At 41.4% G+C, this 27,136-nt stretch overlaps 2 long non-coding RNA genes and 1 pseudogene across 2 annotated transcripts; all 3 read left to right on the plus strand.

Annotated features, from left to right (window-relative positions):
• The first annotated feature begins 7,169 nt into the window (after nt 1-7,169).
• On the plus strand, nt 7,170-8,027 carry LOC120660398. The gene is made up of 2 exons (XR_005669584.1): nt 7,170-7,603; nt 7,857-8,027. It is a non-coding gene; the product is annotated as an uncharacterized LOC120660398 (long non-coding RNA).
• A 3,059-nt stretch (nt 8,028-11,086) lies between these two features.
• Nucleotides 11,087-11,982, plus strand: LOC120658825. The gene is made up of 4 exons (XR_005668860.1): nt 11,087-11,274; nt 11,352-11,430; nt 11,512-11,613; nt 11,702-11,982. It is a non-coding gene; the product is annotated as an uncharacterized LOC120658825 (long non-coding RNA).
• Nucleotides 11,983-20,668: 8,686 nt separating this feature from the next.
• On the plus strand, nt 20,669-26,143 carry LOC120662592 (annotated as a pseudogene).
• Nucleotides 26,144-27,136: the final 993 nt, after the last annotated feature.

Genomic DNA, 27,136 nt, shown 5'->3' on the forward strand with positions numbered 1-27,136 from the left:
CTCACAAATAGGTTGTCCTTCCCCCGCCGTGTAAGTGTGGCCGCCGGCCAACATTTCATTTTTTCTTTTAACATTTTATTTTTTAGTAAATCTATTTTTATTTATTTATAGAGTTTATTAGGCAATTTAATTATACATATAGTGTTTGTATTTTTAGATATATTAACTACAATTTAATTATAGATATAGTGTTTGTATTATTAGATATATTAACTAGAATTGAATTATAAAGATATTTTTAGAATTCAATTATGGATATAGTGTTTCCATTATTAGATATTAACTAGAATTTAATTATAGAGATATTTTTAGAATTCAATTATAGATATAGTGTTTCCATTATTATATATTTACTAGAATTTAATTTCCTTTATGGTTATCAATGATAAATTTTCATTAATTATCCTTATTCAATGTACATGTCAATTTTTTTAAATTACTTTTCTTTACATGTGTAATTCTATGTCCTTATTCAATGTACATGTCTTCAAAGATATTAATTTATCATGTACTTATTATTTAATTATGTAATTCTTAATTCAAAGGTGTCATTACAATGGATATCTTTGTAGCTTAGGAGGGTGCGAATCGCATCAGGATATAACAATGCTTCTTCGATTGTTATATGCATACCCATAGGGAGTACAATAGTGGCTCGTCCATATCCCACTATCGTAGCATCGCGTCCAGCGATGGTTAAAACATTTCCCTAAGCACAGTATTTGATGAACAACTGTCCACCAGGCATATCTCTTCCTCCATCGGATCTACTCCCGTAGAAAAATCTATATAATTTGCTGAATTTGAACATAAAAACTCATGCAAATATATAGAAACACATACGAATGTCATAGATATTTTAAATAAAGTGCTAGTACAAACCAAAGTAAGGACAACATCTGTCACAATATTACAGGCCTTGTAAATCAAATTATCCGAATACATAACAAATAGGATAATTAATCTAGTTAAGGTCCCCGAAGATGTCATTGGACTCATATTTCATGATCATCTTGTCGTCACCCAAAGAATTCTCCCCCCAGATGGAGAGTCTTGGTCTCACTTGGTCCCGCTCCATTGGAGCCCGGGGCCGAAGTGCCAGTCTCATGCTCATGAGTGATGAAGTGTGCTTCATACTTCATGCCTTGAGCCTTCTGCCCATTGCCTGTGGATTTCTGATACAGATCCACCAGAAGTTGTGGGGTCTTGCACTTCTTAGCAAAATGATCGTAACAACCACACTTGAAGCAAGCCTTGTTGCTGTTGTTACTTTTAGGCTTAGAAATGCCTTTACCCTTGTTGTTGAAGTTTCCCTGAGGCTTATGGAACTTCTTTCGCTTACCACGAATGGTTTCTAAGATGACTGCTAGAGCCATCCCTCCCAGTCCTTTGAGTGACATGCACTTCAGGCAGAGGAGCAGTACCCGGAGGGCAATGTTGTGAGTTCCAAACAGTGAGCTCATGATTTTTCTCCGCCTGATGCAAAATCTATATTAGATTTGCATAGACTGTGAAACCCTTCTCGCGGTACTGCTGAGTGATGAGTCGCTCTAATGGAAGCATTGTGGACAATGTCTTCTCAATCTTTTCAGTATCAGAGGGCTCCTTCTCACAGAACTTGAGTTTCTGGCTTATCTTATGAACATCATGGTTGTATGCATCCACGGATTTGAAATCCTGGATGCGCAACTGGTTCAACTCATAGGAAGCCTAGAAAAGACAATCGTCTTTTGCTGTTCATACCTTTGCTTCAGGGAGTCCCACAACTTCAGTGGGTCCATCTCCAACATATACTCAGACTTCAAATCTGGGTGAATATGGTTCCTTATAATATATAAGGCCTCATACTTCACTGTTTCTGGTATAGGTGGATCATTTGTACCAGGTGGAGTCAAACACTGGTACACTTCACGGGTCGACAGACTAACCTTGATGTCCGTCGCGCCATTGAGGAAAGTTGGACCCATCGAGTACGAGAACCTCGAACTCTTTGGCTGCCATTTTTCCTACAAAATCTAATGCCAAATATAAATTATTTGGCATAAACAATGCAATTATGCGAATTCAATGAACTTGAATTCCAGCAATAAATTCTCAACCTGATTTGGAATAATTATGACGGCAATCATCAGTATAGAGTAGACCTTATAACTCAAAATTCAAAATTAGATACGCACGTTGAGGATAGTTACTATGCAGAACATAGTGTAGATCCCGCAGTAGTATAGAGATACTACCTTGTGTATGAACAATTTTAAAATGAATTAAGATAATATGTAATTTGATGTAATCCATTACGAATTCAATCTTCAAATTGAATTCATGGTTATCACCCAAAATGGTGTAGATCTTCTGTCCAAATTTTTTGTTGGAATCTCACTTAGAAATAGTCACTATGTAGAAACATAGCGTAGATTCCTCCTCGTGTATGACCAACATCTAAGAAAATGGGCCAAATTATTCCAAAATTTGAGAATCAATATATTGCATTGTATGAAGCATAGTAAAATGGACCATAATGATAAATTTGCAATGTAATATTAAAATGACATGGCAATGAACCAAACTTGAGTACAAACACATATTTACAATTACATATGACCAATCATGAACAGTACTAGAAAACATGAAGCAAATGCACTTAGTACTGCATAATTGAAATTGGCTGAAAATAACAAAGTTAATCGGCTGGCAGCTGCTCTGGCATGCTCGCCCTGTGTTGGCCCGAGTCACGCTGGCCAAAATCACCGGTCTGCAAGCCAAGTCGCGCAGGACCGCTTGCCACACCGGCCCTTCAGCCATGCTGGCCCAGTGCTGAGCCGGCCTGGCAGTCTCGCCCGCCCAGCGCCGGCCCGCTCGCCGCAACGCCGGCCCGCTTGCTGCAGCACCGGCCCGCTCGCCGCATCGCTGGCCCGCTCACCATATCGCCGGCCTGCCAGCGGCTTCGCTCCGGGCCGCTTGCAGTGCGCCGGCCCGCTCGCCCCGCGCTGGCCCGCTCGCCATGCGCCGGCCTGCTCGCCGCGCGGAAGTTTTTTCTTTTTTATATTTAAAAAAAATTAAAATTTCAAAAATATATGTCGGTTTTGAAAAATTTCAAAAATATACCCCGATCGCCCTATGGGGGGCGACAGGGCTCAAATGTAATTTTTTTTCTTCAAATTTGCAACGAAGTCCTTGGAAAAAAAAAGAGGGGGGCCTGTCGCCCCCCCAACGGGCGACAGGCCCCTGTCGCCCACCCCAGGGGCAATAGGCCAGTGGGCCCGCCAGGGGGGCCAGTCGCCCCTCCTGCGGGCGACAGGGGGGTCCTGTCGCCCCCCCCCACGGGCGATCGGGTCAGCCCGCCTATATAAGGCCTCCCCCTCATTCCCTCCTCTCATTTCACCTCAAAAAATCCAGAAAATAGAGAGGGGTGAGAAGAAGGGAAGCAGCGAAGCTCTGCCGAATTCCGCACTTGTGATCTACCGGTAACTTTCGTATAAATTCGTTGATATTGTATAACAATTTAATTTAATTAGCAGATTAGCTGAATTAGATTTGGTGCTTTAGAACACTGGTTTAGTATTACAATTTGAGTACTATTACAGACTTTTTCAAATAAAATAATTATACATTAGAATAGAATTATGATAGTACCTTATTGATATTGCAGTATAAGACAATAGAATTATAACAGTACCTATATTTTCACGCATCGATTTGGTATACGATATGTGCATTGCTTAAATTATGGTTTGTTATTTGGCGCACCACACTATAGCGCCAATGTCTTCGTCAGGATCAACCTACATTCCGTGGAGCAAGTGTAAAGCCACCGTACCCAAAGAAATTGATGTGCCAATGTGCTTCTGCGGTTCGTTATGCAAGTTCATGCAATCTGAGGTTTTAGGAGATGACTACGGCATGAGGTTCTTTATGTGTGAGAACTACGAATATGATCCACCTAAGCGATATGGCAAAGACCGGGCCAAGGTAGCAGGACAACATACGCTATTTTTCTATATGACCTAACATTGAGTTATGATTCTAACTTGTGTTGGATAAAGTCTCCTCCGCCTCTTTGTGATTTTATGCAGTGGTTCGACACCGTGCAGTCGCAGCAGGCAAAGGACATTGTCGAACAAAAAGCAAGATGGGCTGCAGAACGTTGGCGCCGAATGAAGCACGAGGAACAGCAAGAGGAGAAGCGCAACAAAGAGCAAGAAGAGATCCGCAAGAGGATGGAGGAGGTGGATCGTAAGGCGGCGGCCGAACGTGAAGCTGACAGGGGGAGAAAGCGAGAGAGGGCAAGCCGTGCGAAGGAAGCCGGGCCCGAAGCAATTAGGAAGGGCAAATATCCTAGGTGCACTCAGTAGAGTAGTACCATGTAATCCTGGCATTTTACATTCCATAAGGCATGGTAGGTTTAGATGCAACAAGAAATTATCTTGTCGCGTGCACATGCCACTGCAATTAGTTGTTTGTGTTTTAAGTTGAGAGCTTAACTCTGTGTGTTGTAGCCTTTACCATTAATTTGCAGTTGTAGCCGGGAGTCTATGAAATCTTTGAACTTTTCTTTAATATTTTCGGAGCTTTTCATGTCACTAGAATACTAAAAAACACACATTAATATAACGATAAGAATTAAGAACTAAGAAATACATCAGGGTCTGCTGCTAAAAAGCTCGAATAGCTCAAAATAGGAACCATAGTGTATCTAGCTGCGAGTACGAGATCACAGGTTGCCACTGCTCAGCACGGCGATCACGGGTTTCCCAAATGTCGCATTCTTTGCCCAGACATACGTGACAAAAGACGACAACCCAATAGCAGTGCTCTTCCAACATTTCAAAAAGATGTGACAACACGGCAACCACACCAGCTCACCTTCAAAGCAGTCTCTCTGGCGAGGACGACGGACCTGTCATTCTACAGCGAAGGTCTGTGGCGTGTAGTGGGGAAGGCGGCATCCAGGCGCGATCGACCGAGCGGCAGTAATGCAGTGCTGTGAGTCTGCATGCACAGAGATGCATCGAGTAGTCATTTCGAGAATCGAATCTAGCCTTTTCAGTGTTAGGTCAGCTAGCCTCTTCACTGTGTTGTCATGTAGGTTTTTTAGGTGCATTTACACTCCACACTCCGGGTATCAGACCTTTGTGCGCCTATAAATACTCCCAAGTTTGTGAACTCCCAGCACAACTCAAACATCAAACCTCATTGTATACCCAATGTCTGGAGGTGGGTCTAGCGAGAAGAATTACTATGGTTTTGGGAAAGGAAAAGGGGGAAGAAAGGGAGACCCCATAATATGGGAGGGGCCTCTTGGACCTGATTCCTTTCCGGAACCAGTGTTTGAGTTTCCGCCACAGCACAAGAGTGAATTTACCAATGAAACTCCTCTTCGACAATACGATAACCGTAGAGAACCGTGGCCAAAATGCAGACATGGTGAGGACTGCTTAGTGCAGATGTGCACCGACGGGATGGATGGCGGTCGGCGTTTCTTTAAATGTCCACATGCATGGGTAATACTCGGTTGTTTCATTTCTTTATCTTCAATGAGACACCTTACATGGAATTTGTTTTGCAGTCTTCCGATGCACCAGAAAACTGTGGTTTTACTAGGTGGGTAGATCCTGCACCAATTGATTCTATTCAGGAGTTCATCGAGTACCTCCAGATAAAGATCTTTGATCTGGAATGTAAGGTGAACCATTATGAGGAAGTGAGTGAGGGTAACAAAGACGACGAAGTTGATGATATCAGCAATGCAGCCGTTTCACAGGATGAACCATGCACTATTCCTTACTGCAACTGCCCTTGTCACAAGAAGAAGGGCCATGCGCCTCCGGCACCACCGCCTGCACCACCTGCAATGGGTGGATACTGCGGAGAAGGCTCAACGCAGTTTGCTACGTGGGGGTACGGCTACTAAGACTACCCTAGTGCTAGTGACATGCTGTATCATTGTGTTTATTCTAGTTTTTTTTAAATTACCTAAGGCATGTTAGGTTAGTCCAGAATCTGTTTACCGTAGTTTGCAACGGGTTCTGACATGCCACTGCATGTGTGATGTGTGTTTCATTATCGTTGTATTATGATGTAAAATTTGGTGGTTCACATTACGTAATGCATTTCTTAGTTCTTATTTCTTATCGTTATATTAATTACATGTGTGCTTTTAAGTTACCTGTAGATCAGGAGTACGCAATTCGGCAGAGCTTCGCCGCTTTTCTTCTCCTCACCCCTCTCTTTTTTTCTGAATTTTTAGGCTCAAATGACAAAGGGAATGGTGGCGAATGGTGGCCAGGGTTTAAGCAATAACGGAAGCAGCAGCAATTAGTGGATTCATGTTGAGTTCCTCGTGTCAAAAAAAAAGAAATGGTTAAGGATACAATCAACCAAGAAATTATTACTTCGAACTTGTAAGCTCTATTGGTAGAAGTAACTAATAAGTACAAGTAAATGATAATCGAAATCGTCCGAATTGCTTCGAGACCTCGTTTTTTGTTTCTAATCATTATAGGTTTGTGTAAATCAACGTGAAATCTGCATCTACCAGACATCCGCGCTGACAAAAAAGTTTATAGTTTGAAATCACATGAAAAGTAGTTTATCTAGTGTCATCCTTTAGAGGCCGTATCACCCACCAAAATTGACATCCGACACCTTCCGTAAATTTCATGATAATTCGAACTCGATTTCCAAATCCTTCTGCAAATATATCACAATAAATTTTCGGACGCTGGAGGAATTTTATGCAATTCAATAGGCTTTGTTGGCCAAACACAGGATCCTGTCGCCCCCCCAACGGGCGACAGGGGCCTGTCGCCCCTGGGGTGGGCGATAGGGGCCTGTCGCCCGTTGGGGGGGCGACAGGCCCCCCTCTTTTTTTTCCAGGGACTTCGTTGCAAATTTGAAGAAAAAAAATTTACATTTGAGCCCTGTCGCCCCCCATAGGGCGACCGGGGTATATTTTTGAAATTTTCCAAAACCGACATATATTTTTGAAATTTTAATTTTTTTTAAATATAAAAAAGAAAAAACCGCCGCCGCGCGCTGGCCTGCTCGCCATGCGCCGGCCTGCTAGCGACGCGCGGCCTGCTCGCCATGCGCCGGCCTGCTAGCGACGCCGGTCCGCCAGCCCATTGCTGAGTACAAGACCGAGCCGTTTGGGTTTTGGAACCCTAACCGGTCTTCTCAGCCTCAGCATCCGCCGCCGTTGTCTCCTCCTCTGGAAGTGCCGCCGCCGCCTCTGATCCAGCGCCGCCACCGCCGCACCACCAACTTGCTCGCCGGATCCATGGCCACCGGTGCCAGATCGGCTCATGGCTCGGCCGTATCCGGCCATCCTTCCCCCTTCCCCTCCCCTCCCCCAAGACTAGGCGGCCATCGCTCAAACCCCCTCGGAGGAGGGCTCAAGACAGAGGGGCGAGAGCAGGGTCGATGGGAGGCCACATTGCCGGTTCTCCACGGCGTGCGGTCACGTGCCCCGGCGCTCTGGGCCGGCAGGCGCGGGCGAAGGAGGCACGACGAAAGAGGACGACGATCTCACGGCGGCGCCGGCCTCGAAGTTGGCGACGGCGAGGAAGACGAAGAACAGGGCCATTGATTGATTCCATGGACGGTAACCCTCTCGGCATGTACCTTGCATCGAGTCGCCAGGAGTTTGTCTCCTCTCGTGAAGTCGAAACCGATTTCCCGTCGATCGAGTTCGAGTTTTTCAGTCCTGTTCTTCTTCACGATCTTCTCCTATTCTTCTTAGTGGCCAAGCAAAGTGCCTGATAACGTGTAACAAGTAATTAGATTCGCGAGTAGACAAAGTGAAAAGCAAAGCAACCAGTGATCCTTTCATTGATCTTGTGTTCATATATATACAGGATGAAGCGACGCCATGAACGGGCGTCTCCTTGCACGCACGCAGTAACTGCCCCTTGAAGGGACACACCGATTCACCAAGAGGGATGGATGAGATCAACCCTTAATTATTTATAACAATTATGAGATGTACATGTATTACGTGTCCTTATATAGAGAATTTTTATACTTTTCATTTCAAAATCACTCACGCAAACACTTGCTCAAACTCTCGCTGTCTCCTCTCACATGCCCGATCTCTCGCTGTCACTCTCTCTCGCTCTCGCACACACATTCTCTCTCACATACATACATATTCGTTCAAAGAATTAAATTCTTGTACTTTAGTTAAGTATGGACATAGAGGCTAACATATTTTTACAATTTCAGTTAAGGATGGACACCTTCGGTGATGAGGAGGCCGCCGGGCAATACATGTTGGACGCAATAAACAAAGATACGAGGGCCAACGCTGCCCAGCAAATCGGTGAATAAGAGGCTCGGACAGCTGATTTGTTTCTGAATATGTCTGGAGATAGTGATGAAGAAGATGATGACTTTGCGCCACTGCCCAATCAGCAGCACGTTTCAATATGTATTTTAATTATGCATTGTGACTTACGTAGATTAGTTTTGTGATTAACATATCTTTTCTGTAATTTAGTCGATCTCCGCATCGACTTTGTTGAGCTAATCAAAAGGGAGACGTCGGCCGACCAAGAAAATAGAGGGAAGACATGTCGTCACAGAAGTGGACGCAGAGGGCTTTCCAAGTGCTCCAGAGGCTGCTAGCACGAAATTTATCAACCAATGTGGGGTTATTGTTCGGGCAAGAATTTCGATCATCACAAGACTATGGAAATCGAGCAAACCAGAAGAACAGTAACACACCGTGCCTCCACATCAGAAGGAAATGCTATGGATAGAGCTCAAGGATATGTTCACTCTTTCTGAAGGAGTTGATTAAGAACTTGTGAAGATATGTGCCTTGAAAAAGATGGCCCTTGACTTTGTAACTTTTAAGAAGAAGTTGTACACCAATTACATCAAGAAGGATAAGAAACCGAACTGGACGATCTTTCTCAGGTTAAACCATACTGGGAGGAGTTCAAACAATACAAACTATCAGAGGAAGCCCAAGGAAAATCTGAACAGGCCAAGACGAATGCATCAAAGAAAAAGTATAGCCACCACCTTGGGGCTGGAGGGTACACGAAGGCAGTTAAAAAATAGCAGAAGATGGAGCAAAACCTTATGGATAGAGGCATCAGACCGGCAATTTGGGAATGGCCGAATAGATCCAAGTGGTGGTTATTTGCTAACGGCGTGACATTAAACCAATTGGATGGAACTTTGGTCGTGCCAGAGCATATGCAAGAAGTGTCCCGCGATCTGGTCACAGCAATAGATGAGGCCCAACAAGGAACATTCCAGCCTCAAAGGGAGAATGATGAACTGACCAGGGCATTAAAGAATCCGGAACACCCTGGACGAACCCGCGGCATTGGCGTGGTCCCATGGAAAATTGATTGGGCCGGAGATTGCTCTTACAAGACTCACCGAAAGAGCGAAGCCGAACAAGAAGAGAAACTTCGTGCCTTACAAGAAGAGATGAACAGGAAGGTTGCGTCCTTGGAATCTCAAATGGACGCCAGGGTCAATGAGGCAGTGCAACTAGCTCTGAGCCAAAGGGGCACTGCTGGGTCGACCCGGATGTGGTGATAAGGCCGACCTCTCAGCGACGCAGCAGCTGTGCATCCACAGCGGCGCCCGATGTACAAGCTGAGCACCCCCAGATTGAGGCACCGGCGGTAGATGACCAGAGGTATCTAGGGGATGATATCACCATGCCAACAGCATGCGAGCTACATGTGCGAGCAAAGAATATATCCGTTCATGTAGCATACGGGTCAGCCCTGCCACTGAGTCCTTCTACTACAATTCATGGAAGGACGGTACCCCCTGGCTACGCCTCGTCACTGTTGGGCAGATAGTTAGAAACAATGACAATCTTGGGCTCAACTTCGTTGGTGGGGATGGAGAGAAGGGAGACGCACTCCACGGGGTCGTTCTATGGCGGAAGGCCGACATCAAACTTATTGCAAATACAACGGCTTCCGTGGATCCCGACGATCGTCCGTCTCTGCATCCTCCCTCACCACCATCCCCACATTCTGCCTCACCACCGTCTCCGCCCGAGCAAAGGGCCATGAGTACTCCAACTCCTCCAGCACCGGAAAAGGGAAAGAAATGGACTTCATCGTTCCCAGCGGTTGGAACCCAAACCAAGAAGCAGAAAAAGGTCGAGAAGGATACAGCCCCGCGGAAAAAATTAACCTACGAGAAGACCGCTGAGGAGTTGGAAGCGAATACTGCTCGATATATAAAAGAACAGTTGAAGGCTAAAGTCCCCCCGAAGAGGCAACCAGTACCTCTAGATGTAGGAAAAAAACTTCTCGCAGACCTAGACAATCCACCAAAACCAAAAAGTTTACCCTCGGACTATGATCGGACTGTGGTAAAGGCCCACAAGCAGAGAAATTAGAAGAAATGTGGAAAGACCATTCCTCAGCTTGGCACACAACAAAAAGAACTCGAGCCCCTCCGGGTGCCAAGGTTGCCAGTCCTACACGAGTCAGACCTACACAAGGCGCAATTTCTTGCTGAAACAGGATTAACGCTAGAGCAGGCAAGGGGCGAAGAGAAGGATATCCCTGTCACTCCCGTTGTTGCTCCATACGAACATGGAAAACCTTTTGTCACTGAGAAACAGGAGATGTGTCTGGACACGCAGATGTTCAATTTGCATAGATGGTACATGCGAATGTCTAATGACAAAATGAAAATATTTGGAGTCAAGTATCGTGACCATGATTTCTTCCGCGGGGAGGACGACTTCTGGGTGTACTTTGACAATCTATATCACATATACCATCGACAAGCCCTCGACGCCTCTATCATCACCATTTGAGTTCTGTAAGTATCACTTACCTCTACATTAATATTTTTTATTAATAAGCAACATAAATATCTGTGTGCATTATATAATTTCTATTGTATCGTTTAGTATGGAGATTCAAAGATCTTGAAAAGAAGGATGTCAACATCAGATCGGCTTCATGTCTACGTTGCTAGTCAACCAAAAAGTGCTCAACGAAAATTACAAGGAAACGTGCCAAAACATGTACGATTCGTTGACTAGGCAAAATTACAAATCCTATATATTCATACCATACAACTATGGGTAAGTCTTGGTCGACTCAATTCTTTTTTATATTTTTAAATAAATACTAAGTCTAATGCATGTATATATGCTATCTATTTCTGCAGTTATTATTGGATTTTACTCATACTTGCCGTAGAGAGCGGCAATCTTGTACTGTTTGACTCAATGAGAAAACCAAAGTCTGCAATCTAACATATCATAGACCCCTTAAACAGGTAAGTTCAGTTTGCACAATCAAATCTTTTTTCAGTTTATAACAATAGTTGAATATCAAACTTAACTTTGAGCGTAGGGTGTGGAAAAAATTTGTGAAAACGAACAAAGGATGTGGTCAATGGAGGCCCGAACTGAATGTTAAAATGGATTATCCGGTATGTTGATTCATGAACCTTTTTCTAATTAAGTAATCCCAATTTTTTTTGTATTGAGTAATTTATTTGTTTCTCCTTAAGTATGCGAGACAAAAACAAGGAACAGATTGTTGCGGGTACTACATATGCGACTTCTTGCACATCATGACTCCATGCGGGAAGTCTACTACGGAGGACCTAAGAGTACGTACAAACCGTTCACTAGTACATTTTCCTAATTATACTAACGCGATGAAATTAATATATCAGTCCATTTTTTTCTAAATAATAGATGTCTCGGATCACGGATGAAGTTTATTCTACCGATCGGATCAACGCCATGTGCGAGCAGCTCGCCGGATTCATTTTGAACGAGATCCTGGATCCTAGAGAAGAGTTCTACCACGACGATTACATCCATAGAGGATTTACATCGACATCCTGAGGGCCTATTAGACTATAAACATGACTTGTACATTTATAAATATTTCTAAACGTGATGTCTTGTTGTTTGTATATTTGTAAATATATTAGTTTAGCTAATTAGCTTAATTATATGTTTGCATTTGACTTTTAGTTAGTTCAAATATTTTGTGAAATTGAACACGACCAATGAACGTATAGTATTGTAGAGCTCGAGTATGCTTAGCAATTATAAAAGCATAAATAGTAATAAATAAAACAAACAAAACTGGATTTGGTCAAAATAGGAAAAACTCATTGGTACCGGTTGGAAAGTCCAACAGGTACCAAAGGGGCTGCCAGTTTGCGTCAGCGTGGCAGTCTCTTTGGTACCGGTTGGTCTTTCCAACCGGTTCCAATGAGTGCCTAAGGCACCAGTTGAAAAACCCGGTGTCTTAGAACGAGGCCATTTGTCTCGGTTTGGGGGAACCGGTTGGAAAACCGGTTCCTAATGCCGTTTCCAACCGGTTCCCATGGGCCATTTTCTAGTAGTGAGTAGTGATAGTAGCACGTCCAGATGCATGATATAGTTCATGATTTATGCTAAATTAGATTGATCCATAGGTTAAGGTCATAAGTATGGTTAATTCACCTCTCCTTTTAGGCTAGGAGCACCGATTCCTTTCATGGACCGAATTGCATAACGCATGAACTCTTGGTACTTGAACTCTAATATTTTCTAATATGCCATACCATTCAGTGAGAACAAAAGTACTTCAAATATATGTTAGGCCGATGATTTTGCTGAAATTTTTTGAAAGGGAATCTTACTAATTTGGAGTATTAAATAAAATTTATTTACAAATTTTTTTACACATATAGATTGTAAATCGCGAGGCGAATCTAATAAACTTAATTAATTCATAATTAGCGTATAGTTACTGTAGTATTACTGTTGCAAATCATGGATTAAGTAGGCTCATTAGATTCGTCTTGCAATTTACAATCTATCCGTGCAAAAAATTTTGTAAATAGATTTTATTTAATACTCCATGCATATGTCCAAATATTTAATGTGATGTTTTTGCATGTAAAATTTTGGAATCTAAACACAGCCTTAGTTCCATTGATTTGATCATGTTGCCGCTCAATAAAAAATACACAAAAGAGCACCATGATTCAGATAAACTGAAACTGTACCACGTAAGCTTAGTTAATCACTTAATCGGCATGGTAATAAGGTCCGGTCGGGGGCAGCAGTTTTCGGTACGCCACCTTTCAAATCCACTTTTGTGTTTGTTACATTAAAAATCCGATGCGTTGCTCCACTTTGCAATGTTCGATAACATGCGACTATCCTAAACATTCTTTTCGTGTAAGTAGAGGAAACAAAAAAGAATATTTGGACCAAAGCGCATGTTGAGCAACAGATCGAGCAGCTAATAATAGCATGGCCCCACACAAAAGGGAATGCTTCATTTCTCGCAATGCATCCGCTCCCTTGCATTGGCGTAACAGAAAAATGTGACACTAGAGGTGCAAATTGATGACTATTAGGTGCACTACAGAACATTGTTGTACCTAGATTGCAAACAAGGCCAAAAGAAGTTGGGCACCACATTGGAATTGTTGCAATGGAAGGCATCAAATGATTTGTCTGACAAGGGATTCGAGGAGTTGCTGAAACTTATAAAAAACTTACTCCCTGAGGGTAACACCTTGCCGGAGACAACATACGAAGCAAAAAAGGTTGTTTGTCCTTTAGGATTAGAGACACAGAAGATACTTGCTTGTCCTAATGACTGCATCCTATATCGAGGAGAGTATGAAAATTTGGATTCATGCCCTATATGCAACGCATGCCGGTATAAGATCCCTCGAGATGATCCGGGTGATGTTGAGGGGATGCGTGTCAAGAAGAGGGTGCCTGCCAAGGTGATGTTGTATTTCCCTCTAATACCACATCTGAAACATTTATTCATGAACAAAACAAATGCTAAATTGATGCGATGGCACAAAGAAGAACGTAAGCAAGACAATTTGTTGAGGCACCCCGCTGATGGGCCGCAGTGGAGAAAGGTGGACAGAACATTCCCAACATTTGCAAATGATGCGAGGAATATAAGGTTCGGCTTAAGTACGGATGGTATGAATCCTTTCGGTGAGCAAAGCAATGGCCATAGTACCTGGCCTGTGACACTCTATATATACAACCTTCCTCCTTGGTTGTGTATGAAGCGGAAATTCATTATGATGCCGGTGCTTATTCCCGGCCCGAAGCAACCTGGTAACGATATAGATGTATATCTAAAACCACTAATTGAGGATCTTCTATTGTTGTGGAAAGAGTAGGGTGTTTGTATGTGGGATGCGCACGCAGAGGAACATTTGAACCTTCGTGCATTGCTTTTCATAACCACCAACGACTGGCCAGCACTAAGCAACCTCTCCGGACATTCCAATAAGGGTTATGGGGTATGCACCCATTGTTTAGAAGAAACCGACAGCACATATCTCAAGCACTGTAGGAAGATTGTGTATATGGGTCATCGTCGATTTCTTCCGATCAAGCACCCATTAAGAAGGAGGCATGCTCACTACGGTGGAAAGGCAGATCATCGTACCAAACCTAGGCACTATTGTGGAAAAATAGTGTTTAAAATGGTTAAAGATATAAAAGTAGTATTCGGAAAAGGACCTGGCAGCAGATCAGTGCAGAGTGATGACGGAAGTGCACCTATGTGGAAGATGAAGAGTATTTTTTGGGAGTTACATTATTGGGAAGTATTAGAGGTCCGCCACGCAATTGATGTGATGCACCTAACGAAGAATCTTTGTGTGAACTTTCTAGGCTTCCTTGGTGTCTACGGTAAGCCAAAGGATACACTGGAAGCGCGGCAAGATCTTCAACGTATGAAACAACGGACCGCCCTACATCCAGAAAAAAGAGACAAAGGACGGCATTATCTAGGTCCTGCGTGCTACACTCTTAGTAAGGAAGAGAAGCAAAGTATGTTCGACTGTTTGTACAGTATCAAGGTCCCATCAGGCTACTCTTCAAATATAAAGAGGTTACTGAACCTGAAGGAGAAGAAATTTGCACACATAAAGTCCCATGACTGTCACGTGTTGATGACGCAATTAATTCTAGTTGCACTTAGAGGTATTCTACCAGCTAATGTTCGGGCAACAATCGTAAATCTATGCACATTTCTGAACACAATTTCTCAGAAGGCAATCGATCCATCGAGTCTAAGCAGGCTACAAGAGGATGTTGTCCAAAGTTTAGTTAGTCTTGAGATGATATTTCCTCAATCATTCTTCAATATTATGATACATCTTCTAGTTCACCTGGTCAAAGAGATTGGTATTCTCGGTCCTATTTTCCTTCATAATATGTTCCCTTTTGAACGATACTTTGCAGTCCTAAAGAAATGTGTTCGTAATCGGGCTCGTCCAGAAGGAAGCATTGCCAAGGGTTACGTCACAGAGGAGGTCATTGAGTTTTATGTTGATTATCTGGAAGAACTCTGCCAATTGGGATTCCAGTATCACGTCATGAGGGGCGACTGATTGGAAAGGGCACACTTGGAAGGAAATCAGTAAATGCCACTGATCATGCCACGTTGAGCAAAGCACATCTCACAGTTCTGCAATAATTAGCCTTGGTGGCTCCATATATGGAGGAGCACATGTAAATTGTGCGAAGCATGTACCCTTTGAAGTCTCAGACATGGATTACAAAACATCATAACGATACATTCGCCACCTGGTTGCAAAAGGAAGTCATGGCCAACGATGAAATTCACGAGCAGCTAGCTTGGCTGGCCAGGGGTCCTGCAAATTCAATCCTGATGTACCAAGGATATGAAATTAATGGATACATATTTTATACAAGAGCCCAAGATAACAAGAGCACCAATCAAAATAGTGGTGTCCGTATAGATGCCACTGACTTTAGTGGGCAAACGAACTTATATTTTGGTTATATTGAAGAGATCTGGGAACTCGACTATGGGCCGCTGAGATCCCTCTATTTCATTGCCAATGGGTTAAACTCACAGGAAAAGGTGTCGATATCGATGAGTACGGAATGACAACAGTAGATCTCAAAGAGCTTGGCTATCGAGACAAACCATTCGTCCTAGCTAAGGATGTCACTCAAGTTTTCTATGTGCAGGATATGTCCAGAAATAAATCAAATTTTCTAGGTGCTGGAGATGAGTCAAAGCGCCACATAGATGAAGAAGAATACAACAAGGTTGAAGATATGACTCCATTCGCAGTGGAGGTTGACACAAGTATTCTTTTAGTCGAAGAGGAGGCTCCCTACGCACGCCATGGTCACAATGAAGGGACGATTGTAAAGCGAACCACCGTTAATATTCCATTTGTTGAATGATTATGTCTTGTAATACTTATTTTGCAATTATCAAATTTATTATGCATTTAAATGATTTATTATGCAATGATCCGATTTATTATGCAGTTAAATGATTTATTATGCAATTATCTGATTTATTATACATTTAAATGATTTATTATGCAATTATCAGATTTATTATGCATTTAAATGATTTATTATTTAATTATCCGATTTATTATGCATTTAAATGATTTATTATGCAATTATATGATTTATTATGCAATTATCCAATTTATTGTGAATTTTAATGATTTATTATTCAGTTATCAGATTTATTATGCATTTAAATGATTTATTATGTAATTACCAGATTTATTATACATTTAAATGATTTATTATGTAATTAATAGAATTATTGTGCATTTAAATAATTTATTATACAATTATCAGAATCATTATGCATTTAAATGATTTACTATGCTATTATCAGATTTATTATACAATTAAATGATTTACTATTCAATTATCCGATTTTGTAAATAACCTATTGGTACCGGTTGAAATTTCCAACCGGTAACAAAATGGCTTGACAAAAAAAGTTGGTGCGCAGAAGTCGAACGCGGGCCGCGGGGAACAGAATGGTTTGGGCTACCACTGAGTTACTCGCAGTTTATCGACTCATGGGCGGCAATACACTTAAAATACAAAAAATTCAATTGCCTTAGGCATCGGTTTTGGTTTACCAACCGGTGCCTTAGGCACTTTTCAATTCTCGCCCGTTGAGGCCTTTGGTACCGGTTGGATTCCGAACCGGTGCCTATGGGGTGCCTTTGGTACCGGTTGGATTCCTAACCGGTGCCTTAGGCCGTTTTAGGCACTGGGTGGAGTTTTCACCCGGTACCAAAGGTCTCTACGGTATAAAAGGTACTGCTCTGTTCACTCTTTTTCCCCACTTCGCCGCCCAGTCCTCGACGGCCCATCCGCCGACGATCGTCCTCCGCCGCCCCCTCCGACGCCGCCACCTGGTCGTCCACCGCCGCACCGTCTTGACGCCGCCGCGTCGTCTCGACGCCGCCGCCAATCACTCCTCCACCGCCGCACCTCCTCCACCGCCGCGCCTTCTCCACTACCTCCCCGTTCGCCTCACGAGCACCCGAGCCTCCCAAGCGCCCGAGCTCCGCCGCCGTTCGCCGTTCCGGCCGAACCCCGTCGACCTCCCCCTTCCGGCCTTCCTCCGCCCGATTGAACCCCGCGGTGAGCTTCCCCGCGATCCCTTCCCGCTCCCCGACCCCTTTCCCCTCCCTTTCTCGCGCCACCGCCGGCAGAATGCCGGCGCGGCCGCCATGGCCGCCGCTGCGTCGTCGCGGGCCGCCCCTGCGCGGGCCCTTGTGGCGCCGCCGGGCGCTCCTGCTCCGCCGGCCCGCCCTGGCCGCGGGCCTGCCATGCCGCGCCGCCACGGCCACTCGGCCAGGGCTGGCTACTGCGCCGGCCGTGGCCACGGCGCGCGCGCTGGCAGCCAGGGGCTGCCCTGTGCCTCCCACTGACGGGTGGGGCCTAGTCGTCAGCCCAGTTTAGGGTTTTATTTCTTTTATTGTTTAAATGGCTGAAGCCTTTGAAAATGTGTAGAAAATTATAAAAAAATGCTAAAAATACAAAATAAATTTTTTTAGTTTACTTAAATCAAGATCTTGAGATGAAAAATATTAGTTCATGTTAAATGTTAGTTTCCTATTTTATATATTAAATAGAATTGAATTATAGAGATATTCTTAGAATTGAATTATGGAGATATTCTTAGAATTCAATTATGGATATAATGTTTCCTTTATTATATATTAAGTAGAATTGAATTATAGACATATTCTTAGAATTCAATTATGGATATAATGTTTCCTTTATTATATATTAAATATATAAGTAGAAGTGAATTATAGAGATATTCTTAGAATTGAATTATGGATAGAGTGTTTTCTTTAATTACTTTTTCTTTACATGTGTATTTCTATGTCCTTATTCAATGTACATGTCAATTATGTAATTTTTAATTCTTAATTCAAATGTGTCATTATGAGATGTACATTTATTGCATGTCCTTATATAGTGAATTTTTATACTTTCATTTCAAACTAACTCACGCAAACACTCGCGCAATTATGGGTAAGTCTTGCTCGACTCGATCCTCTTTTATAAATTTTGTGCTAGCAGCCTCTGGAGCACTTGGACAGCCATCTGCGTCCACTTCTGTGACGACCTGTCTTTCCTCCATTTTCTTTGTTGGCCGGCGTCTCCCTTTTGATTGGCTCAACGAAGTCGATGCGGAGGTTGACTAAATTACAGAAAAGATATGTTAATTGCAAAACTATTCACTATATATTCATACCATACAATGGGTAAGTCTTGCTCGACTCGATCCTCTTTTATATTTCTAAATAAATACTAAGTCCTCTAATGCATATATGTATATATACTATTTATATCTGCAGGTATCATTGGGTTTTACTTATACTTGTCGTAGAGACTGGCAATCTCGTAGTGTTTGACACAATGAGAAAACTAAAGTCCGCAATCCAACATATCATAGACCCCTTGAACAGGTAAGTTCAGTTTGCACAATCAAATCCGTTTTCAGTTAATAACAATTGTTGAATATCAAACTTAACTTTGAGCGCAAGGTGTGGAAAAAATTTGTGAAAACGAACAAAGGACGTGGTCAATGGAGGCCCGAACGAAACATTAAAATGGATTATTCGGTATGTAGATTCACGAACATTTTTCTAATTAAGTAATCCTAAATTGTTCTAAATTGAGTAATTTATTTGTTTCTTCTTAAATGCGCGAGACAAAAACAAGGAACTGATTGGTGCGGGTACTACGTATGCAACTTCTTGCACATCATGACTCCATGCGGGAAGTCTACTACGGAGGACCTAAGAGTACGTACAAACCGTTCACTAGTACATTTTCATAATTATACTAACGCACATGATGTTAATATATCAGTCCTTTTTTCCTAAATGATAGATGGCTCGACTCGGGGATGAATGTTATTCTACCGACCGGATCAACGTCGTGTGCGAGCAGCTCGCCGGATTCATTTTGAACGAGATCCTGTTCGCAACATCAGTAATAAACAAAGCGTCAAACCGTCAATCCTCAGAAATCCATTTAAAATCCTGAAGTATTCAAACTTCTTTACATTTTTCAATCGTATAAAGTACGTAGTACTGGAAATTTATAGGGTCGCTTTGTTTGCATTGAGTACAATCAAAAGCCAAAAAAAAAGAAGTCTAGCTAGCTGTTACATTTTAATCCTACTAATCTAGTTATAATAAACTAATTTCCTAATTTACAAAACTCATATTTTAACTAATATCTATGTTTAACAAAAAATTTAAGTTGAGCAAATTAAACTAATAAAACGAATAAAAAATGGCAAGACACTATTAGGTTGTTGATGTTATAGGTTTTATCAAGATAAATCCAAAGTAATCCTGGGACAGATCCTATATATACATCCCTACGGTTCTACTTCTCGCATCCATAATATCATAAGAATAATACAAAATTTTATCCATATATACAAACCTAAGAGATTTTTTTGGCTTCTCCAACAACTCTTCGCAACACCACCATTTGAAGAATATGATACCAGGAACCGTCCTCCTCACAAAATCATTGAATCAAAGCAGGTCCTTGGCTGATGATTGTGTAGGAAGATACATATTATGCTTATTGTATCTATTAGAGAGAATCTCCAGCAATGGCAGAAGTAAACTTGTGAAGTACTCATATAATGGACTGCTGCCAGTGTCGGTCTGTGTGTTTGATTCTTCTGTTCAGACAGCTCCTCAAATAAACATGTGCTTGCGATATTGGCAAGTAAAATGCAACCATAAAGAAACAATGTAATGTATCTCCAGGGTTCACATGTCATCCCTCATATCTGATGGCAATTTGAGCCGGGTGGCATGTCAAGAAAAATCGTTTTCTAGTAGTGCCTAAAAAGTATGGGTGCATGAAATCTCACAACTGTTAAATCAGTATGCAATGGACTAACAAAAAACTCGACATTGATTCCGGCAACAGTGAGCTGGGTTAGGGTGTCCAGCAGATGGTGTCGCTGCGGTGGAGTTGTAAATAATGGCCCTAGATTTTCTATTCATTGTTGGTCAACCTCATATATTATTATTATCTTTTTCTTGGTGACAGATTGATGTGCTCCTAAAGTTTTCTTCCAAAAAGCGTACAGTCCAGACATGGAATCAGATCCTAGACGTCCGACAAAAGGGAGATTAGCAAAAAGAAAAGCCAAGCTTCCAACATGCAGTAGCAGAGCAGCATATATAATAAAACTGTCCCGATTGGGTTTGAACGAACAACCGACCCCCCTTATACATTGAGCAATAATCCAAGTGCAATTAGGAAGTTCAAGGGACAGAGGGAGTTGCAACTTATGGCACAGCCGCCGCCTGCCCGCCTCCTAGCTTCGCCATGGCGGCTGATGCTCGAGAAGTGGCCATGGATGCCAAAATGATGGTGGCCACCGATCATGGGGATTGCCAGCGCCTGAGAGAACTGGTGACCAAGGAGGAAGCTACTACCATGGTGGTGGTAATGTCTAGGAAAGAAGCGCCGGCCAAGAAGCCTACACCGGCGAGCATGGACCCGCTGCTAGCAGAGGCCGCATGCAGAGGCGACTGGGAAGAAATTAACTTTCTTCTCGACAGGGAAGACCTGCAAGAAGGGCATTCAACAAGTAAGACTCCTAGCCAAAAGTTTCTTGACAAGCTAGCGGCATATCCTCCCCAGGGCCAGCTGATGCTACTGACGTGGAACAAGGCATCAGTAGTGCAGTGCCACTTCTGAAGGGTGTTACCGTGGAGGGAGACACCGCACTACATTTGGTGGCAGCCAATGGGGAGGACAGTAACTTCGTCAGGTGTGCCGTCCTCATCCACGGCAAGGATAAAGGCTTGCTGTCCAAGCAAAAACTGCAAGGGTGACACGCCACTGCACTGCGCTGCAAGGGCAGGGAAACCCCAAATGGTGTCTCATCTTATTGTTCTAGCAACTGGCGACAACATAATTGAAGACCTCGTTAGGCGGGAGAACAATAGTAAGGAGACCATTCTGCATGTGGCTGTCCGTAATGGGGCTCATCAATTGGTCATGGATTTGTTGGCAACCGATCCAAAGTTGGTTTGTTTTCCCCAAGAAGACACTTCACCACTGTATCTAGCAATCCTACTGAAACACAACACCATTGCACAGACGCTGTATGAGAAAAGTGAAAATAATGTCCTCTCCTATTCCGGCCCAAAAGGACAAAATGCGTTGCATGCTGCGGTTATGCGAGGCCCAGGTACATTCTCTAGAAGCATGCATTTATTTACTATAATTCTTAATTATACTTACGCCCATGCTTGTTATTAGGGATGTGGATCGGATTTGGAAAGAAAAAAAAAGAAACTATGAGTACCTGCAGTACGGAGATATTTTTACATATTTATATTTCTACACGGCACATATTTCTTGTATATTAGATTGTTATTTTTTTACGAAACACAGTACAAAAGCAGACAGTCACAAACACATGTACTGTTTTACCAGGTTACAGATCTGAATTAAGTTTGAAATATCACGCTACGAGTCTATATATGAATGATCACCTTTTTTTCAGGATATCATATATGGGCTTCTAAGAGTCATTTACTTATAACTTTCAAAATGTGTCAGAACTCACATTTTGCAATGAGTGCTCGCAGACTCACTGTAGATACCTGCAATAATGATATATTAAATGAGAAAAGCCATGGGCCAAATAGCTAGTTTCCAGCAGACGAAATAAAGCTCGATTCCAAAATGTAAAAAAAAAACATCATGGAAATGTTAGGAGCTAATACAATCTTTGTATATATGTACACAAGGGCTAGTGTACCATTTTCCACATCAATTATAATTTTTTTACGTGTACTTTCTTTGTAGATTGAGTGACTTTCCTTTACTTAAAAATTAAAATAGATGCTGTCATGAATACTTAAATCAAACCTTAAAACCTCATGAAGATATTTGGGTTTCTAATTGTCGATCATTAACATTTGATCATTCTAGATGGGATCTTAGTGATGTTATATAAATATACCTCCCAAACAATATATAGTTTTAGTTTTTCCTACACACGTTCTTTGCAGTTTGTGAATTTTATAACTTAAAAGTTTAGTTATTTTGATCCAAAAGTTTTATAGGCTTTTGTTCTATCGGAAGAAGCTTTATGTTGATACATTCTTGAAATGTTTGGAATTTTAATGTCTATGGTGATATGGATTTCCCTAGATTGATAGAATTGGCATGGATATATTCCCTATCAGTCTCTGCTGACCCCTAAGCAACCAAACATGGCCTTAGGGTTTTTTCACGATTTCACTTGGAAGCAGGTTTCGGTTTGCATTCCTCACAAAAGGAAACACTATGGGCCAAATAATTTGGCGCGGAGGAAAAATGTTTGATTAGAAAATACTAGTCCAACAGCTCTTATTAGTCCTACATGAGCTAGCTAATTAAATTTCTAATCTTTTGCCTCCAACACGATACTACCAATAATATACTTTGCTTCTCATCAACTACTCTATGATTTTCCATCTCTATTCGTATTCCCCCCTCTACATCTATCTATGTCCAACATGTGTCTAGTTGAAACCTTGGCTAGAGCTATGCCTGCTCTTGTTACATCCTATTCACCATAACTTATTAGTGAACCTAGATTTTGGATTCCCATCATTGACCCTAAGTCTTGTATGAATTTGTAATAAAATAATTTTTGAGACAGTAATTTTTTCTCCACACGTAAAGTAATTAAACCACTAGCAGTTGTTGTACATCTTATTGTTGTTGTAGGCCCAATCTGTGGAATTTTTCTCCACACAATTACTTACTGCATGGCATAAAAAGAACTTAGGTGATTATACATAAAACTATTGATGCATATATGTCATAATGTTTAAGTCAAATATAATAATAAGTTTTTTTCTAAGGTAGAATTTACATAATTCATTTTTATGAAATATAAATATAATTAACAGGGACTGATATTATAATTAATATGTCCCTCATTGATGAAATATCTTTTATAATTAATAAACCGTGAAAATGGATATGCTCACACTCTGAGCATCCATGAATACAGTATATATGTTCTATATGGTGGCACACGCCATGCACGTATACATTATGTTAGGCTTTTCATAAATCATAATCTTAGAGTCGGGTAATTTAGAAGCAAATACATTGGATACTTCATATTATTTTTCCATTCTTAGCAGTATATAAGTATGAATTTATTTTTTTTTGAGAATTTCTAGGTTTTCTTTATTTTTCTAGTGCATCTCATGAAAATTAATATGGAGTCATAGAAAACTCTCCAATTAGTAATAGTTTGAAGATTTTGGTGGTTATTTTAGCTTATTAATCATGCCTTATATATGTAATGGAGATCTAAATTACGTGGTTACTTTGGATTACATAACATAATGGAGGGCATGGAAGTTTAGCTACAAGACTGGGGGGTTACTTCACATTTTGCCCATAATATCAGATTTGGGAAATTTAAATACAAATTTATGGGCTACTTTAGATTATTTTGGTAATGGCAGCATCTAGGATAATTTAGATGAAACTTTGGGGTTGCCTTAACTTATTTGTATAATTAAGTCATGTGGATAATTTAGAAACATACAAAGCCCATACAATCAATAATGGTTGGATGCTTTTTTAGAAGTTCTATGTTTTATTTATTTTCTATTTTTTCTCTCAAGGGAATTATTAACATGCAGGCTTGAAAAGAAACCTCTAGTAGGAAATGTAACTTAAAACGTCTATACATTACTCCGGTAGATTATATTATGCATCGGATTTAATTTTCTGACATACACAAAACAAAAACCAGCTAGAGTTAGACATCTGTCATAATTTAATATAATATGGTAGACAAAAATATCACTTGTAATGATATTTAGCTGTTTTCAAAGTGAGTGCGTGTCATTTTTACGAGTGTTGATTTTTTTTGAATGTGTTGATTAGATTAACAAAAGAGTTCGTCAATTTTGTAGACATTACAAGAAAGTTATTGGAATGGAACAAGAATAAGGACCTCACAACAGAAACAGATAGGGATGCAAATGGTAGTACTCCTCTTCACTTTGCAGCAGGCCTGCCATGGGCAGGAAATCGAGGAAGCCCGTGCATACAAGTTTTTGACGCCACCACATCTGTACTCTACCTACTGGACAATGATGGATTATCGCCCATACACGTGGCGGCGGCTGCGAAAGAGGCCAGTGCCAATCTTTTTTTCAATAGTTCCCATTGCCAAGTTCGTGAGAAAATGCCCCAGTATTGCCGGTTTGCGTGACGCTAAGGGGAGGACGTTCCTCCATGTTGCTGTTGAGAAGAAGAATCTGAGGGTGGTCAGATATGCTTGCAGAGATCGATCTCTAGCATGGATTTTGAATATGCAAGACAACCAAGGGAACACTGCACTGCACCTGGCCGTAAAAGATGAAAGCCTTGACATATTTCGTCTTCTTTTTGGGAATAGGCAAGTCAACTTGAACTTAACAAATGAGGACGGGCAAACTCCTCTAGATATAGCACGGTATAATGTCCGCCCGTCTTTCTATGACGTAACGGTAAGACCTTGTTCAGTTCATGAAATTTTTTGGGTTGTGATACTGTAGTACTTTCGTTGTTATTTATCAACTAATATCTAATCATGGACTAATTAGACTTAAAAGATTCGTCTCATTATTTACAGTTAAATTATGTAATTAGTTATTTGTAACAGCATTTAATGCTCCATGCATGTGTCCGAAGATTCGATATGATATGTACTGTAGAAATTTTTTTGGTAACTAAACATGACCTAAATATGTTCTCTCCTTGATGGCCCTCGTTTAACTAATTGAAAGAGGGGGAGTAATTAATATGAATATCTTAATATAACTTTTTAACCTATTTTTTATTTCTTATAGGCGGACCCTGAAGTGTGGGTTCAAAGGGCTCTCGAACTTGCCGGTGCTACAAGAGGTGCATCTCGGCAGGATCATTTCTATGCGAAGTATGAAGATCGTCACGGAGTAAAGAGGAATTACAAAGAAAAAGAGCTGGAGATGCTGAAGGATTCGACTCAATCCCAATCCATTGGCCCGGTTCTAATAGCCACCGTAACGTTCGGTGCAATGTTTGCCTTGCCTGGTGGTTACAGAGCTGATACTAGTAAAAACGGAGGTACACCTACACTGGCTGGGTCGTTTGCCTTCCATGCATTCATGATAGCCAACACACTAGCTTTCATCTGTTCCACAATTGCTACCCTTGCTTCCATGTATGCTGGGTCTGCAAGGCTTAACGTGGTGAGACGCAAAGACCACTTTGGCCACAGCATAGGCTTTATGCATAATTCCATCATGGCCTTGGCAGTTGCCTTTGCAGTCGGTGTGTACACGGTGCTATCTCCTGTTGCTCGAAAGACTGCCATTGCAATCTGTGTCATGAGTCCTCTCGTGGTACTATACAACTTCAAGGACTTTTGTCTGAATTGGGCCCTTTTTGCACGACCATTGTTTGTTAGGAAAGGGGCAATCTGGACATTAAGTCTGTACACATCCATAGTCCTGGTAAATATGGTCAGCGTATCTTGGCTCATACTAGTGTTAGCTTGGGCCGCCTATGGAAGGGACCACCCCGTTTCAAAGGCGGTATCGCCAGCACAAGCTCCAGCCATGTTTGCTTGAAGACAGCAGATCAATATAATCATCATGTGCCGTACGTATCTCCACTCATCATAATTATTTTCTATTTTGAAACTCCCCCAGTCTACGTACTCTGTTGTGCTTGTATCCTGCTGTTTAAGACTTTGAGCTCAATACTGTGATTTAAAGCTGTGAATGAAGACTGTATTTTCCAGCGTAATTAATATATATATATATATATATGATGCTATTATTGGACCTAAATTTGTTCATTTGTGCAAAACTTCATCAAGCACTTGATAGATTTTGCATTATACGATCTTGCAAGTCTAATACCTGCTTAATTAAGTTTAATTTGGAGTAGTGCAAAACGGGTATATATGCTGAGTGCACGTGTTCATCGCACTAACACTCATAATAAGACCCAATTGGTTGCTTATCTTATTTTCGATTCACTAGGTAAGTGCCCGTACGTTGCTACAGGAGCTAAACAATTAAGTGTAAAATGACACAAATCAACCTACAAATGATGATAATAATCGAGAAGAAATGTATAAAGCAAATCACATACATAGGTACACCATTGCCACCAAATCCAGCTAAATATGCAAACAAATAGAAAATAAATTCTGTTTTATATACTTGCCTATGATGACTAAATAAACAAGATAGAGGGCATGGCTAAATGTGTTATACACATCATATTTCACAGGGTGATCGTCAACAGGACAATATTAAAATCCGTCCAATCACTAAAAAGATATAGACATGGTCAATTTGCTTATATACTTTGCTTATGATTGTGTACATGACACTGTGGCAAGTTTTTCCGTCATATATTTTTAATATGCTTCCAAACATGTGCCAGAAACATTTCCCCTCTCTTGACACCCTCATCATGCAGTTCGAAGTACTTGCAATCTAGATACGATCCTGTTCAAAGAACAAAAAGACATGAAAAGTTAATGATTTCTTTTACCATGATCAAATCCAACACTATATAAACCAATTTCACAATACGATCAGGAAATACATTAGATTAAGAGCGAGCAGGAAGTAACATGTTACGGTTCAACTCAATACTTTCCGATTGCACTGGAGTGCAAGCATTACTCAAATATTTGCACTAATAAAAGAATTATTCTATTTCCTGAGCATCACATACGTTATCTAAGTTGTTTTGCTAGGCACGGCAATACTTTCCATGTGCACC

Source organism: Panicum virgatum, chromosome 2N (assembly GCF_016808335.1).
Source record: "Panicum virgatum strain AP13 chromosome 2N, P.virgatum_v5, whole genome shotgun sequence".
Lineage (NCBI taxonomy): Eukaryota > Viridiplantae > Streptophyta > Magnoliopsida > Poales > Poaceae > Panicum > Panicum virgatum.